This window comes from Lycium barbarum, chromosome 1, assembly GCF_019175385.1.
Source record: "Lycium barbarum isolate Lr01 chromosome 1, ASM1917538v2, whole genome shotgun sequence".
In the NCBI taxonomy this organism is placed as follows: domain Eukaryota; kingdom Viridiplantae; phylum Streptophyta; class Magnoliopsida; order Solanales; family Solanaceae; genus Lycium; species Lycium barbarum.
This window is the reverse complement of record NC_083337.1, coordinates 134,960,380-134,976,805: the sequence shown is the minus strand read 5'-3', so window position 1 is coordinate 134,976,805 and position 16,426 is coordinate 134,960,380. Positions and strand designations below refer to the sequence as shown.

General features: G+C 36.2%; 1 long non-coding RNA gene across 1 annotated transcript; it reads right to left on the bottom strand.

The window, feature by feature from the left end:
- Positions 1-1,883: 1,883 nt before the first annotated feature.
- LOC132605367 (uncharacterized) lies at positions 1,884-2,560 on the bottom strand. The gene is made up of 2 exons (XR_009569174.1): positions 2,346-2,560; positions 1,884-2,243 (listed from the first exon to the last, which is right to left on the bottom strand). It is a non-coding gene; the product is annotated as an uncharacterized LOC132605367 (long non-coding RNA).
- Positions 2,561-16,426: the final 13,866 nt, after the last annotated feature.

Below are 16,426 nucleotides of genomic sequence, written 5' to 3'. Positions count from 1 at the left end.
ACAAAGTTGGTTTTTCACTCGCTCACCAACGACTCTTTGGTTTTCACTCGCTCACCAAAGAAACGAACAATGACACAACCTCTCAATACAAAGCCTCACCAACTATACTATATCTCTCCTCTTTTTTTTTTTTTGTTTACACAGTAAGTCACTTAGGATTACAATACTTATGAAAAGTAGAGCAAAGAACTTGAGAAGGTTGAGACGAAAGTATAAGTGGCTGTGTATCTCATCTCGCTTCGCTTGCTCCTATTTATACTGGTTCATTTGAATTTGACCGATGTAAGAATCTCTTTCTGTTGCAGTGATACTATCCACCAAATCTCTTTCCATAAAATTGATTGCTTACTTGAATTGCTTCTACTGGCTTGAACTTGGACATCCTTGTCTCATTAAGAGAGAATCTTTATTTAAGGAATGATAATTGTACTCATTCCTTTAATAACTTAGTACTGTGTTGCATTGCCCTTCTTCGATTGCCTTACGTTGACTTGTAGAATATTCCAAGCAGAATAGATGCCAGCAATAACTTAGTACCAAACTTTCCCTTTTTGTCCACTTCTTCTTAAATAGATGCCAGCAATAGTTTATTTCCGTTTGCTTGTGCCTTGAGCCACAACTCTTATTTTCCTTGAACACATGCATTTTCCAAGATATAGAATATAATAAAATATTCTCTCATAAATGATGGTAGTAATTTGAACACCCTGAATCTTCCATTCTTGATTATGGAAAATAGATTGAATCTTTTTCAATAACTGATATTCACTCAATATCCTCCTTCCATAGTCAACAAATCTTCACAATAAACTAAATCTCCACGGTCTTCACGAGATCTGCAACTGTAGACTTGTAGTAGAGATCTTTTTTTCCGTAGTAGATGTATATTCATATTTGAAATGCAAATTCAAATATTTCTTTTCTTTTATGGCTTGTACAAATATGAGCTTTTATTTAATCAACTCAAAAAAATTTCAAGATCCTCTTCATTTCACCTTGGATCTTGATTTATACTAATTTGAATGTAGTCACATCCATCTTCTTGAATTAGGAGTTTGATCACTCTGAATATGGACTCTTTTGTAAACTTGAATCTTCTGGCATATCTTGATGCTCCATAGATTTTGGACCTTTCTTAAGTACCAGATCGATCTTGATCTTGATCTTTTCCTTTTGTAAAATATTTTTCTTCGATAGGATCGTAGTAAATATTCTTCCCGTAATTCTTGTACCTTGATTTGATTAAGTATTTTTCTTCCACATCTTCTTCCGTAATTCCATCTCGTAATATTTTCTTTTCCATAGTTGATTAGATCTTCACCAAATCCTTCTTCATCAAATAAACCTATACCAAAAATAAATTTACCACAAGTAAATATTCTTTTATTAATAATTATGTTAGTTTGTTATCATCAAAATTCATAGGTGAAACCTTGGACCTAACACATTTATCCAATAGCTAACACAGGACAACATGATGCAAGAAAAATTCAAAGGAAAAGACGACATTAGATGGATAGTTCCTAAGAGTGACACTTCTTTGAGAGACCTTTGGATTAGTTGACTTCTTTGACCAATAACTAACCAGGCGAAGCTACAATTTCAAAGTAGAAAGAAAGGGCCACTGAAAGAAAATACACTGAACGGAATGGAAACAATCTGTTTCTAAGTGTGGTATGAGAGGGAATTAAAGAATCGAAAACATTACACACTCCAGAAATTCCCTTTCAACAAGGCATAGGACAAGACGAGTACTTATAGAATGAGTTGACATACATCATTATCAGCAATCAAGGTTGGGCCCCGAAATCAATTTAAGCTGTAAACTCAACCCTCCTATATTTCCCCTAAACAAAACAGAATTACATATCGCTACTTCCATAAATCCAAATCTTGAACTCTCGTATATTACTTTTATGATTTAAAATCAAAGCAATTAGCATCTGACAGTAGGATATTTTCATCCAAGTTTCATACTGGGGAACAAAAAAACCAGCTGCTTCAGATTTATACTAAGTTTACTAAAGATAGAGAATAGTGGACGTCACATCTCTTGCTTAATTAAGCAATCTGTAATTTCTTCTTATAATAATCATTGATAAGAAGGCCTGGATCTCTACCATGAATTTTGGTGCTGTTGATGAGCACGTGTGGTTTTGATCTCTCTCCTCATTACACTTTATCAGCTGTGGTGTTTCCCAATGAAGTGAACATGCAGTTTCCAGAAAACATAGCTTCTTTATCTGACAAAACAAAACCATCATACTGTAATGAGTTAAATTTCCAGAACTATCATTGCCATAAATTGATATATACATAATATTTGTTTGAGGCGGAATTAGTACCTGTCAATGACAGACAGTTGCATTCCCTGCGAACATATCTTGACATAGCCTGCAATAACACAATTAAAGGAAAATAATAAGATGGTACATGCAGATAGTTTGAATGCAGTACGCCTTAGGTACAGAGCTCAACCCCAAAAAAAAAAAAATGCATTTGCAAAGAAAAACAAGAACGGTATGCAGAACCGGTGCATACTATACCTCAGGTACCGAGCCCAATAAAAAGAAAAATAAATGCACGTAAAACCATTTTCTTCTATTCAAATCGTAAGAGGGCAAGGGATCTCATTTCGTCGTTCCTTTTTCAGTACAAAGATGTTTAGAGATAAATAACAATCACTATGAGAGTAGACATCCATTAAAATTATAATTAAATTAAAGAGCAGATAAACACCTCGTGCATCTCAAATTAAAGATTTTTAAATCGAAATAAAAATAAATAAGAAATTACCAGAAAATAGAATCCAATTTTGTTTCCGTCAAATCCGCCCACTCTCTCTAAATGGTTGTGTGAATAAACAGTAATGAGGGAATTGCATCTATCGGTTAATCTCTTGCTTTTCTTTCATTGTTCTTGTTATTATTTGGTCTTTAAAATCGTAGTACTTAAGTATTTTAAACCGTGATTGATGGGAACTTCTTATGAGCAATTTGCTGAAGAAAATTCATAAATTGTATTCAGTCAAACAAAACTTAGTGTTGCAACAGGAGGGATTGATCAAGTGGTAAGCATCCTCCTCCTAACCCTAAGATTGCAGGTTCAATTCACTAAGGGAATAGAAAACGGGAGCTCCTGGAGAGAGATTAAAATACTAAGGGAACAGAAAACGGTAAGCCTGTTAACCGGTCCGGTTGAACCGGTTAAAACCAATAACCTGAACCGGTCGCCGGTGTTGACACCCAATTTTGTCCCGTCTCTCCTCCGAAATACCTATTTACGCTTCTAACATTTTTGAAAAATTAAAAAAAAAATATATATATATATTATATCTTACTATAATTATTAGCCTCTTATCAATACCGGCATTTCATTATTGTATTACAGTTACTAGCCATCATTATCATCATCATCATTATTATTACTATTATTATTATTATTATTATTATTATTATTATTATTATTATTATTATTATTATTATTATTATAATTCACAATTTTTATCATTTCAGCATTTTACCAGCTTACGCACACGCATCGCATTTGTCTTTGCATAATTAAATAATAGTGATTATTGCGCGGCTATTACGACGCCATTTTTTATTATCTGAGCACTAATGATTGCATATTTTATATCGAGTAATATTTTAACACAAGTTATTTAAATAGGTCTTTTATTTAAAATGTAGTAGCCCAATCAACCCATACTATTTTCGGACCAATTCATAAAATCAGCCTACATTTTCAATTTAACTGGCCACATTTTAAAACAACCAACCCATATTTTAATTACCAGCCCAAACCAACTCATACCCAGTCCAAATTTTAACCCGACCCACTACCATTAAAACCCTAAAACTCTTCTTAACAAAAGAGAGAGAGAGCAGCCGCAGCTCTCTCCTCTCCCTTCCCTTCTCCTTCGTCTCCGTCACTCTCTCTTCCACCTCTTTCTCCCTCGATTCTCTCTCCCACGCCTGTCCCCCACGTTACCTCTGCCACCCCACTACTTCCTGTTCCCCCACACTCACTGTCATCTCTACGTCCCTCTGTCCCCACGCTCCTCTCTCTCTTCTTCACACGAAAAACCTAACAATCCCCTATAAATAATCGTTTACCAGTCGTTGAAAGGGGAGGATTTTTGGATTGGTGAATTTCCCCAAGAATAGAGGATCTTTGTTCGATTCATAAAATTCCTCCAAGAACCTGTTTTCTTTTAGCCGTAGAAACCCCCTAGAAATTGAAGTTGAGAAACCCCACAGTTTCCAAAATGTCAAATCTGCAGTGGTTGTGGTAGTTCAAAATATCGAGTCGAAATACTAAAACAAATTTCTTTTTTTTTTTGTCTGTTCTGTGGTTGTTGTGAATCCGAGTCTCGCAACCTCGATTGGGTAGTGTTCGAGTGTAGATCGAAGATTCGCACCCACTTCGCTGCACCCGAAGAAGGACCACCGCATACGAGTCCGAGGACTCGTTCTTCTCCTGCATTCGCTGTTGGGCTAAAAGCCCAACGAAATCCTCTTGAGTCATTCTCCATCAGTCCATCCGCAACAGCGTATAAAAATTATTATTGGGCCAAAGCCCATACAGCAGCAGCAGACTGCGGCCCTACAATGAAAGTTACCGGGCCGAATCCCAATGGCAGGAATAGTCCGCAGCAGTTGGGCCTGAAAAATGGGCCAGATCCATTCAATTTTCTTCCCCTCTACCTTATTTTACTGTTGTATATTTTTATTTGTTTTGTATGACTAACCTTATCTTATTTTATTTTTCTTAACTTAGATGAACCTTAGTAGAATTAGTGGGGTTTAGTCTTAGTCATGGGTAGTTAATTTAAGAGAACCTAACAATTAATTCCATAAGTTTCCCCCCCCCCCCCCCTCCCATTTTAGGAGGATTTATAGTGTTTCCACACTTCCCCTCCAGTGTGACTCGAACCCAGGACCTACCGGTCGTGGGTGGCGGTGCTTAACCACTGAGTCATCCCTCACTTGTCATTAATTCCATAAGTTATTCTCTTCTTTTCATGCTTTTATTTTATTTGGAATAATTGATTTGCAAAATGACATGACTATATATTTTAAGTAAAGGGAATCATATTTTATCATAAACGTTTCAAAACGTCACTAATACGCAATTATAAGTATGTTTTATAAATAACTCTTCAAGTTTGAATCAACCATGCATATTTTTAGCTAAGCATAACTAATAAGAAATAATAAAAAAGGAGAAAGAAAACTCATCATCTCTTGCACTCTATTTTAAAATAAGTCCAGATTTTTCTTCATCACTATACTCATATAATGTAATTTTATCCTAAGTTTAAATTGGTTAGGTCTTCTCTAAAAGCTTCTATCCATATACAAATCATTATATTTTGCAAATCTCATTTCCAAATAAAATTATTATTTAAAGCTTAACAAGATTTATAAGTTTTATTTTTGAGTGGACTACTATGTATTTCTTCAAGTTAGTTTAAATAACATCACTATGTTTTTCCTTTCAAACCTCAATAACATTTACAACCTATTTTTCTTAAGATTTGAGCATTATATTTAGTCTAAATTAATTAACCTAAGTTTGGCCGGACAACCGTAGTTAACGGATTCTAAAGGATGCCTAACCCCTTCCCTTTAGGATAATATAGAGCCCTTACCTGGAATCACATTGGTTAAGCAGACTATTAACGGAGGTTTAGTTTTAACTTTACCTTGGTTAACATCTAGGTGTCCTAATTCACCGTTAAATTAATTAGGTGGCGACTCCTTAAATAAAACAAATAGGAATCACCAATATGTTGTACTCCTTACTTTAACCCGGTTAAAAAGGGGTATGACAGCTTGGCGACTCCGCTGGGGACTTTAGGCTCTAACCATAACAGACTTAGGTTAATAGTTAATTTATTGAATATTTTGTTTGTTTTTCTTTTTTTGCCTTTATTATTGCTTTTTCCTTATATGCTTTTGGGTGTTTGTATTTTATTCCTTATGTAAATTTTCTATGTAATATGTATGTTATTGTTTTCCTTGAATTGGCATTCCGCTCATACTTCTTCCACTCCTGGAAAACTCACACATATTCACACACTTAAAACGGCTTCGCAGTTTGCGCCCGTGCACTACTAAATTACCCCTTTAGTTGGATTGGTCTAGTGAATTTAGTCGATCGACGGTGCAGTCGACGGCCACGGACTTTCCACTCCCAAGTTGTCCACTTGGGGGAGCTTTGTGTCATAGGAAAACCACTCTTAGTCTACCTAGGTAGAGCGAGAACCAAAACCTTGTAAGGACATGCATCATTTTAAACCTAGGAGGCTTGATACCCTTGGTGTATTAAGTTAATTAGTCAACCTTACCAAATGTCCAAATGAGTCTATGACTCTAAGTGACACTATTCACTATCTATATGCATTATTTGAAGGACAAATATGTGGAATATGTGGACCTAGGACTCTATAGATAAATATTTCAGGAAAAACTGACATTTTGTTGCAGGTTGTTGTGGAGCATCCAATTAATGTCGGAGGGTTGAAGACAACTAAAAGAAATTAGTGGAGATGAAGTCTTAGATTAACTTTGAATTGTATTATTAAACTGGCATGTAATAAATTTTTATTATTCTCGTAAATCAGTTTTAGGAAGAGTTATGGAATGATACATAAAAGACATGTTTGTCCTTCAAATGTTCGTTAGGCCTACCTCTGGCATAAAAAGGTCCCTTGCATTATAGAACGCGATGTATTATGTGCAATAATGTGTTTATGTGCAATAATATGTCCTTACCGTATACTGACTCATTTTCTTTTTCTTTTCTTGTTTTATCTTTTTTCTTTTAAACTTATTTTCAAAACAAAAAGGTTGACTTGTGCTAAAAGGGGAACTAGCGGAGTATCCATATTTCACACGATCTAAAGTCAATAAATCAGACTCTGACTCATCACTAATCACCTGGTTAACCAAAAAGACTCGTTCTAAAATGGAGCAAATTTTGATCAATGCAACCACTTTATCTGAGCCATCTCTTAGTTTATCGATCACGAGTGATCCCACATCCTCTAATGAACCAGAAATACATTTGGAGATCATTGCTCGTCTGGAGCGACGAATTGCTGAACTAAATCACATAGTACTTCAAAATCGGTCATTTTCTCAAACCCCGCCACGTATGACTCCATCTCATGGGGTTCGTCAGACTTTGCCTATGCCAGATTCCCAAAATTTAGATGAACTTAACCAGCAAGCTATTTTACCGCTTCTCGACCAACTCATTTTGAACCAGGCACCCACCTCATAATGCGGGTATTTTAAATTTCAGTTCAGGCACCCACCTCATAATGCGGGTATTTTAAATTCCAGTTCAGGCACCCGCCTCATAATGCGGGTATTTTTAATTTCAGTTCAGGCATCCACCTTCTAATGCGGGTATTTTAATCTCAGTCAGGCGCCCTGCGGGTATTCTATTTCAAAGCTCTAGCACACAAAGCAAAGTATGCATCAGGATCCAGGCACACACACGATTTTGTAGTCCCTTTCAATCTATGGCTCTGAGTTCGGTCACCCCTCTAGCAATGAATCATTTTCCTCCTCAACAAGTTTTTAATGAACTACGTGTGGCCTGACTTCCTTTTGGATACGTAGGCAGCCCATATCGGGTTCGGCCGCTCTTTTCAAAATATTTCTGTGTCTTTGTTTTGTGGGTTGGAACTATGTGTGGCCTGATTTCCTTTTGGATACGTAGGCAACCCACATCGGGTTCGGCCCTCCTTTTAAATAAAAAAAATCCCTCAAAAGTTCTTATTTTATTCACGAACTACGTCTGGCCTGATTCCTTTGCGGATACGTAGGCAACCCAAGGCGGGTTCGGCCCTTCTATTTTAAAATTTTCAATATCTTCGGTTTGTCCAGCCATTTTGGTTCCTATGAGATACATAAGGATTTTTATATAAGATTTTCGTCTTCCCACTGTTTAAATTTATGTGTCTTAGTATCTTGAAACTGGGACAAATTTTTGAAATCGGTCAAATCTCTTCCAAAACCTTTTCATTATAAGTCCTCACTTTTCAATTGTTTAGAACCAAGCGCCTCCAGGACTGAAAACTGGGACAATTTTTAGAAGTACCACAAAAGTGGTCTTAAATGTTCAACGATTTTAAATAAAAGTCCGCCCATATCTTTCTAAAAATGTTGATAAGTTTGAATTCGAATCATCACAATTATTTTATCTATTAGAGTCACTAAGTATTTCCTTTCGAAGTCATCCAATCTCGTATTCTCAAAATACACTTTTATTACTTATAACTGAAACTCCCAGGCAAAGCAAAATATCTAGTGGGACATCGAGGATGTGGAGGCAACCGAAACAAGAATCAATTCAAGGGCCAAGTTCCCCGACATGCACAAATCAACCAATTTTCTTTTAAACTCACAATTTTTCTTTGATTGAGACAGGTTCAATTAACATGAATGTGGTTCATATTTGACTCTTCTTAAAATTTTAATTATGGACGTGATCAAAGAGTTAGCTTTCTTCAAAAGGCAAATATTCTTCAATGTGGATGCGAAGGTAGCTTGCGCTAAACGGTGGACGTTGTTCCACTCGTCATGAAATTTTGATCACACCAGTGGACATGAATTTATCTTCTCAACCAAGGGCTTTCGTGGCATTTCTCGACGGATCAAGGCCACATAATCGTGGATTTAACTTTCTTCAAGGTGGATACGGACATGGTCACCTATTATCGGGTTAAATTCCTCAACTATTTCATCACTTTATATATACTTATTTATTTCAAGTCGATAAGAAGTTATTTTTTTTAGAATGTGATATTTACTAAGATGACAAGATCGAAATCTTGCATCATATATTAAATTGTGGGGATAATTATAGATTTAACTTCCGTCACAACGGGACATGGATTAGGATGTGGATATAAATGTGGATACCTTTCTACAATACTATTTTTAAAGTGGACGTGGATTTACATTTTGTACATTGTGGATGTGGACGTGGAAGTAGATGTATATTTGTAAATTATAAAAAAATAAAATTGTGGAAGAGGATGTGGATTCATATGAACATTGTGGACGTGGAAGTGGATTTATTTTTAAAGTTTGTGAAAGTGGAGGTGGATTTATTTTCTTGCACCGTGGATGTGGATTTATTTTTTGCATTGTGGAAGTGGATGTGGATTTATTTTTTGTACCGTATAATACGGACGTGGAAGTGGATGTGGATTTATTTTTTGTACCGTATAATACGGACGTGGAAGTGGATGTGGATTTATTTTACCGTGTAATACGGACGCGGAAGTGGACGTGGATTTATATTTTTGCACCACGAAAGTGGACGGGGATTTACATTTTGTACAATGAAAGTGGATATGGATTTATATTTTTGTACAGTGGAAGTGGACGTGGATTTATATTTTGTACCACGAAAGTGGACGTGGATTTATATTTTTGCACCACGAAAGTGGACGTGGATTTACATTTTTGTACAGTGGAAGTGGATGTGGATTTATATTTTTGTACAGTGGAAGTAGATGTGGATTTTTATTTTTTGAAGTGGATGTGGATTTATATTTTTGTACAGTGGAAGGGGATGTGGATTTATATTTTGTACCGTGGAAGGGGACGTGGATTTATATTTTTTACCGTGAAGCGGATGTGGATTTATTTATTTTACACCGTGGAAGTGGATGTGGATTTATATTTCGTTAAAATAAACGTGGATGTGGATTTAGCTCTCGTTAAGGTGGATATCAATGTCGACTTAATTCCTCTTCAAGTGGAAGCCATAATTTTAATTCATCTCCAAAGCATGTTGTGGATTCAACTTTCGAAACAAGGGTTACAAGTGTAAACTTCTCAAACCCTGTCTTATTTACACATATATTTCTTTATTGCTAACAATTGTTTTTAGCTTGTGGCTTTTGACAATATTAAAGTTGGCATCACACATCAATTCGTGGAACTATTTCTTCGGCAGCGAACTGGGGCAATGCGTTGGGAATGATAAGCAGACTTCCCGACACCGGTCAAGGATCTACCTCGAACACTCGTCTCCAATCACAAGTATCCTACTTGCATTCCAGAAATTCAATTTTTAGAATTCTCGAGTTCTATCATAATACCCAGTGTCATCATAATTCGACACTGGGACAATATTTTACAAAGATTCGCGCCAAGCGGAATTCGTTAGTCATAAGGTGTCGTAGTTGTCCCAGAACTACACTCGACCTGATTCTCGTGCAGCCCGAGATATGTAGGCAACTCAGAGACCGGAGTTCGGTCATAATCCTTTCAGATTTCCTTTAGCCGGGACAAAATAGACTATTGAGTCAACGTCTTTGCCCGACAACTCTTTTCATCATTACCGGGCAAAGAGGGACAAGTTGTTGACACCCAATTTTGTCCCGCCTCTCCTCCGAAATACCTATTTACGCTTCTAACATTTTTGGAAAATTAAAAAAAATATATATATACATTATATCTTACTATAATTATTAGCCTCTTATCAATACCGGCGTTTCATTATTGTATTACAGTTACTAGCCATCATTATCATCATCATCATTATTATTACTATTATTACTATTATTATTATTATTATTATTATTATTATTATTATTATTATTATTATTATTATTATTATTATTATTATAATTCACAATTTTTATCATTTCGGCATTTTACCAGCTTACGCACACGCATCGCATTTATCTTTGCATAATTAAATAATAGTGATTATTGCGCGGCTATTACGACGCCATTTTTTATTATCTGAGCACTAATGATTGCATATTTTATATCGAGTAATATTTTAACACAAGTTATTTAAATAGTTCTTTTATTTAAAATGTAGTAGACCAATCAACTCATACTATTTTCGGACCAATTCATAAAATCAGCCTACATTTTCAATTTAACTGGCCACATTTTAAAACAACCAACCCATATTTTAATTACCAGCCCAAACCAACTCATACCCAGTCCAAATTTTAACCCGGCCCACTACCATTAAAACCCTAAAACTCTTCTTAACAAAAGAGAGAGAGAGCAGCCGCAGCTCTCTCCTCTCCCTTCCCTTCTCCTTCGTCTCCCTCACTCTCTCTTCCACCTCTTTCTCCCTCGATTCTCTCTCCCACGCCTGTCCCCCACGTTACCTCTGCCACCCCACTACTTCTTGTTCCCCCACGCTCACTGTCATCTCCACGTCCCTCTGTCCCCACGCTCCTCTTTCTCTTCTTCACATGAAAAACCTAACAATCCCCTATAAATAATCGTTTACCAGTCGTTGAAAGGGGAGGATTTTTGGATTGGTGAATTTCCCCAAGAACAGAGGATCTTTGTTCGATTCATAAAATTCCTCCAAGAACCTGTTTTCTTTTAGCCGTAGAAACCCCCTAGAAATTGAAGTTGAGAAACCCCAAAGTTTCCAAAATGTCAAATATGCAGTGGTTGTGGTAGTTCAAAATATCGAGTCGAAATACTAAAACAAATTTCTTTTTTTTTTCGTCTGTTCTGTGGTTGTTGTGAATCCGAGTCTCGCAACCTCGATTGGGTAGTGTTCGAGTGTAGATCGCAGATTCGCACCCACTTCGCTGCACCCGAAGAAGGACCACCGCATACGAGTCCGAGGACTCGTTCTTCTCCTGCATTCGCTGTTGGGCTAAAAGTCCAACGAAATCCTCTTGAGTCATTCTCCATCAGTCCATCCGCAACAGCGTATAAAAATTATTATTGGGCCAAAGCCCATACAGCAGCAGCAGACTGCGGCCCTACAATGAAAGTTACCGGGCCGAATCCCAATGGCAGGAATAGTCCGCAGCAGTTGGGCCTGAAAAATGGGCCAGATCCATTCAATTTTCTTCCCCTCTACCTTATTTTACTGTTGTATATTTTTATTTGCTTTGTATGACTAACCTTATCTTATTTTATTTTTCTTAACTTAGATGAACCTTAGTAGAATTAGTGGGGTTTAGTCTTAGTCATGGGTAGTTAATTTAAGAGAAACTAACAATTAATTCCATAAGTTATTCTCTTCTTTTCATGCTTTTATTTTATTTGGAATAATTGATTTGCAAAATGACATGACTATATATTTTAAGTAAAGGGAATCATATTTTATCATAAACGTTTCAAAACGTCACTAATACGCAATTATAAGTATGTTTTATAAATAACTCTTCAAGTTTGAATCAACCATGCATATTTTTAGCTAAGCATAACTAATAAGAAATAATAAAAAAGGAGAAAGAAAACTCATCATCTCTTGCACTCTATTTTAAAATAAGTCCAGATTTTTCTTCATCACTATACTCATATAATGTAATTTTATCCTAAGTTTAAATTGGTTAGGTCTTCTCTAAAAGCTTCTATCCATATACAAATCATTATATTTTGCAAATCTCATTTCCAAATAAAATTATTATTTAAAGCTTAACAAGATTTATAAGTTTTATTTTTGAGTGGACTACTATGTATTTCTTCAAGTTAGTTTAAATAACATCACTATGTTTTTCCTTTCAAACCTCAATAACATTTACAACCTATTTTTCTTAAGATTTGAGCATTATATTTAGTCTAAATTAATTAACCTAAGTTTGGCCGGACAACCGTAGTTAACGGATTCTAAAGGATGCCTAACCCCTTCCCTTTAGGATAGTATAGAGCCCTTACCTAGAATCACATTGGTTAAGCAGACTATTAATGGAGGTTTAGTTTTAACTTTACCTTGGTTAACATCTAGGTGTCCTAATTCACCGTTAAATTAATTAGGTGGCGACTCCTTAAATAAAACAAATAGGAATCACCAATATGTTGTACTCCTTACTTTAACCCGGTTAAAAAGGGGTATGACAGCCGGTCTACCGGGTATCTCTACCGGGCCGGTTTTCAAAATATGGGACCGGTTAACCGGAACCGGCCGGTTAAAACCTGTTAATCGGTAAAAAAAAAAAAAAAAAATTGCTGCCAGTGGACTGGACCGTTGCAAAAATGACAGTTGGGCAACGGTCCATTTTGCAAAAATGGTCGTTGCCAACGACTCCAAACGGCCATTTTAGCCTCCCAACCACCCCCCCCCCCCCCAAACTTTTTTTATACACTTTAACCCATCCCTTACCTCTATATAACCCCTCTCCATTTCCAATTTTAATCCACACCAATTCCCTCTTCTCTTTCTCTCAATTATAGTTACTTTGCAACAATTAGCCACTTCAAATTTCTCTGAATTAAATATTATAAAGTTTTATTCTAGTTTCAATTATTAATTTTGCAATTATAAAAAAAAAAATGTTGGTGGAGTTGATGATTTTGCAACAATCCGAAGTAACTCCAAAGCTTTGGTGGATTTGCAATTCTAGCCGCCTTCACTTTGGAGGAAATTAGTCCGGCAATTTGGAACCTTCGTTCCAACTCTATCTTTATTTTTCGCTATTTAATTTACGCAATTTAATTTGTTGCAATTTATTTTCTTGTGATTTATTTGCGTGTCATTTAAATTATTGCTATTTAATAATGTCGAAGAGAGTGAGACATGGTGGCGGTAGTAGTGGTATTGTTAGGGGTGGGTTTAATGAGGAAACATTTATGAAAGAAACACCTAATTTAGGTATTAATGTTGGTGGAAATAATCTACTTTATATCATGCGGCAATGTAACACTTTACCGGCACTTTTAATGAAATTGATTATGATGAAACACAAGCCCCTAAAATCCCATTGGAGATACAGATCCTGCACAATCACATACACAAGACAAATCGCAAGAACTCGTAGGCCAACAGCTAGAATTTGGAAATTTATGACTAAAGATAAGGAAAGACAAACAACTACATGTAATTTATGTAAACAAGAATTTGTTTTTAGACAACAAACTAGTAAGGATGGTGGGACGGGTTCACTAACGGGTCATATGAGATCTAAACATAGGGATGTTTGGGGAGAGAAAACGGGTTCAAATGTGGAGGGTAATCAACAAACAATAGACCCAAAAACCGGTAGAAATTTTAGCTATGACAAGAAAAAAGATCATATAGAAATAGCTAAAATGGTTGCTTTTGATGCTCTATCATTTTCCTTTCCTTCGGGTTTGGATTTGTTACTTATATTCAACGTTGTTATAATCTGTTATTTGAAGGCATTCCTAGAAGTACTTGTAGAGCGGATATTATAGATTTATATAAAAAATATAGATTTTATTTGCTCCATGTATTTAATTTAAATTATAGTGTTTCTCTTACCGCCGATTTGGGTCTTAGTTGTTACACCTCGTAGTCTTGTACGTAAAATTTATTAGGCGTTAGTTGTTTAAGCCTAGACGTGGAGCATTTATCTCATGGTTACGAGGGTTTGAGTTCATATAATAAACTATGGAAGACTCTGGGACCAAGCAAATCAAGGGAAATAAGTTTGTCGAAAAATTTTGAAATAGAATTTTGAGTCAACTTTGGAGGGGTATATCTCCATGTATATTAGGAGTTTTAAAATGTTTCAAAATCCTAAAATGAAGTTCGTCGAGTCTAGTTTCTAATGCAACAAACCGCTCGTCGATAGCACATCGGAGTAGAGAATTATAGACGTTACAAACTGAGCTAACAAAGCAGAAAACAGAGTTGCTACAGTACCGCTACAGTGCAGCCGACCTTAGCCACTATAAAAGGGGTTAAAATTCCATTTTTCTTCATCAAAATTCCCCAAAACATTCCAGAAAATTCAGCACACAAAAGGGCTCTTGTACCACATAGAAGTAAGGATTTTGAGCAAATTTCAAGCTACGGAATACTAATCGAAGTCCGGACAACTTGTAGTCGCGATTATCATTTCGTTTTGTGTTGGAGTGAGCTTGGAAACAAGTAGATATTGAAGATCTTGCTACTTTAGTAAATATAAGGTATGAATCATTGAATCTCTCTATTTATCAACATTGATTAAGGAATATTTACAAGAATAAGTTATAGTTTGTTGTGTTGATATTGTTGGCTTATGGATTGAGGTTTGAAGAGAATTTTGGATGAATATATATATATATATATATATATATTTGTCTTGTAGAATATTGAGGATGTTGTTGTTGATGTTGTTGGTATTGTTTGGGAGTTGTTTTGGTATTTGGAGGAAGTCGATGATATAGGGGAAATGTTGTCCAAATTTTCGTAACCCAAATTAGTCTTCCATAATTAGTACTTATAAGTTGATGGAAATGCGATGAAAGTATGATTAATGATATATTTCTCGATATATAGGCTCGGGTGAAGGGCAAGCTTCGATATAAGGAATTCTTTAAGTGGTGGCTCGACGGATAAGGTATGTAAGGTGTTCGTTTCCCTCTTTCTTTGGCACGAATCCAACTAGAATATAAACACAAGCGTTCCATAACAAATCCAATCTATTCCCATGCCTTATATTTCAAATCTTAATGTCTTGATATGTTATAGATTCTTGAAATATTATTTTATTTATCATCATCGATTACTTCTTTGGACTCGATACGAATTTCATAAGTTATTCGGAGGCTACCGACCTTATGTCACTCCGAAAGGCCAAGATCAGATCATTGAATTATCATCCAAAATCAGCTCCAGGATCAGGCTTTCCTTCCGCATCGCGGAAGAAAAGCGGAAGGCCTCAGAACATTGCGCTTTCCGTCCGCATCGCGGAAGGAAAGCGGAGTCCTGCACAGTTTCTTTTTCTTCCGGTCCAGATCAATAATGGTATATACGTATGAATAAATGCATTGTATATATAAATGTATTGCACTATTTTACTACACCGTGTCGCGCTATAGTCGGTCGGGCATGGCGCGTAGATGCGCACACCACTGCAGTGGTCATGTTATGATATTGCCCCGGACGCGGGAGGCCCGAACGCGGGCTAATGATGATAACACCGAGCCTTAATGGCCGGGCATGATTTTACACATATAACACCGAGCCTTACGGCCGGGCATGGATACATATATATATGTAAGCATACCAATGATTTTATCATGCATAGTCTCTTGTGCTACTTCCAGATGTTCGGTTTTCTTTTGTTTTTATTAATGTTACATTACATCTTAATTATGTTGTTACTCTCCTGCCTTACATACTCAGTACTTTCATCCGTACTGACGTCCCATTGCCCGGGACGCTGCATTTCGTGCTGCAGGCTCTGACAGAATTATCGAGGAGCAACCGCAGTAGGATTTTTTTCAGCTCCAGCGGTGTTAGCATGTACCACTACTCCGGGCTTTCTATCTTTTGGTACTTTTCTGTTAGTATAATATATGTTCATATGTATACTCTTAGAGGCTCATGGACATTGTGGGATATGTAGATATTATGTATGGCCTTGTCGGCCTTGTTTTGGCTTCTTGATATTTTTCTGATAGCCTTGTCGGCTTTATGAAATACTTTATGTTGTAGCGACCTTGCCGGTCCGCAT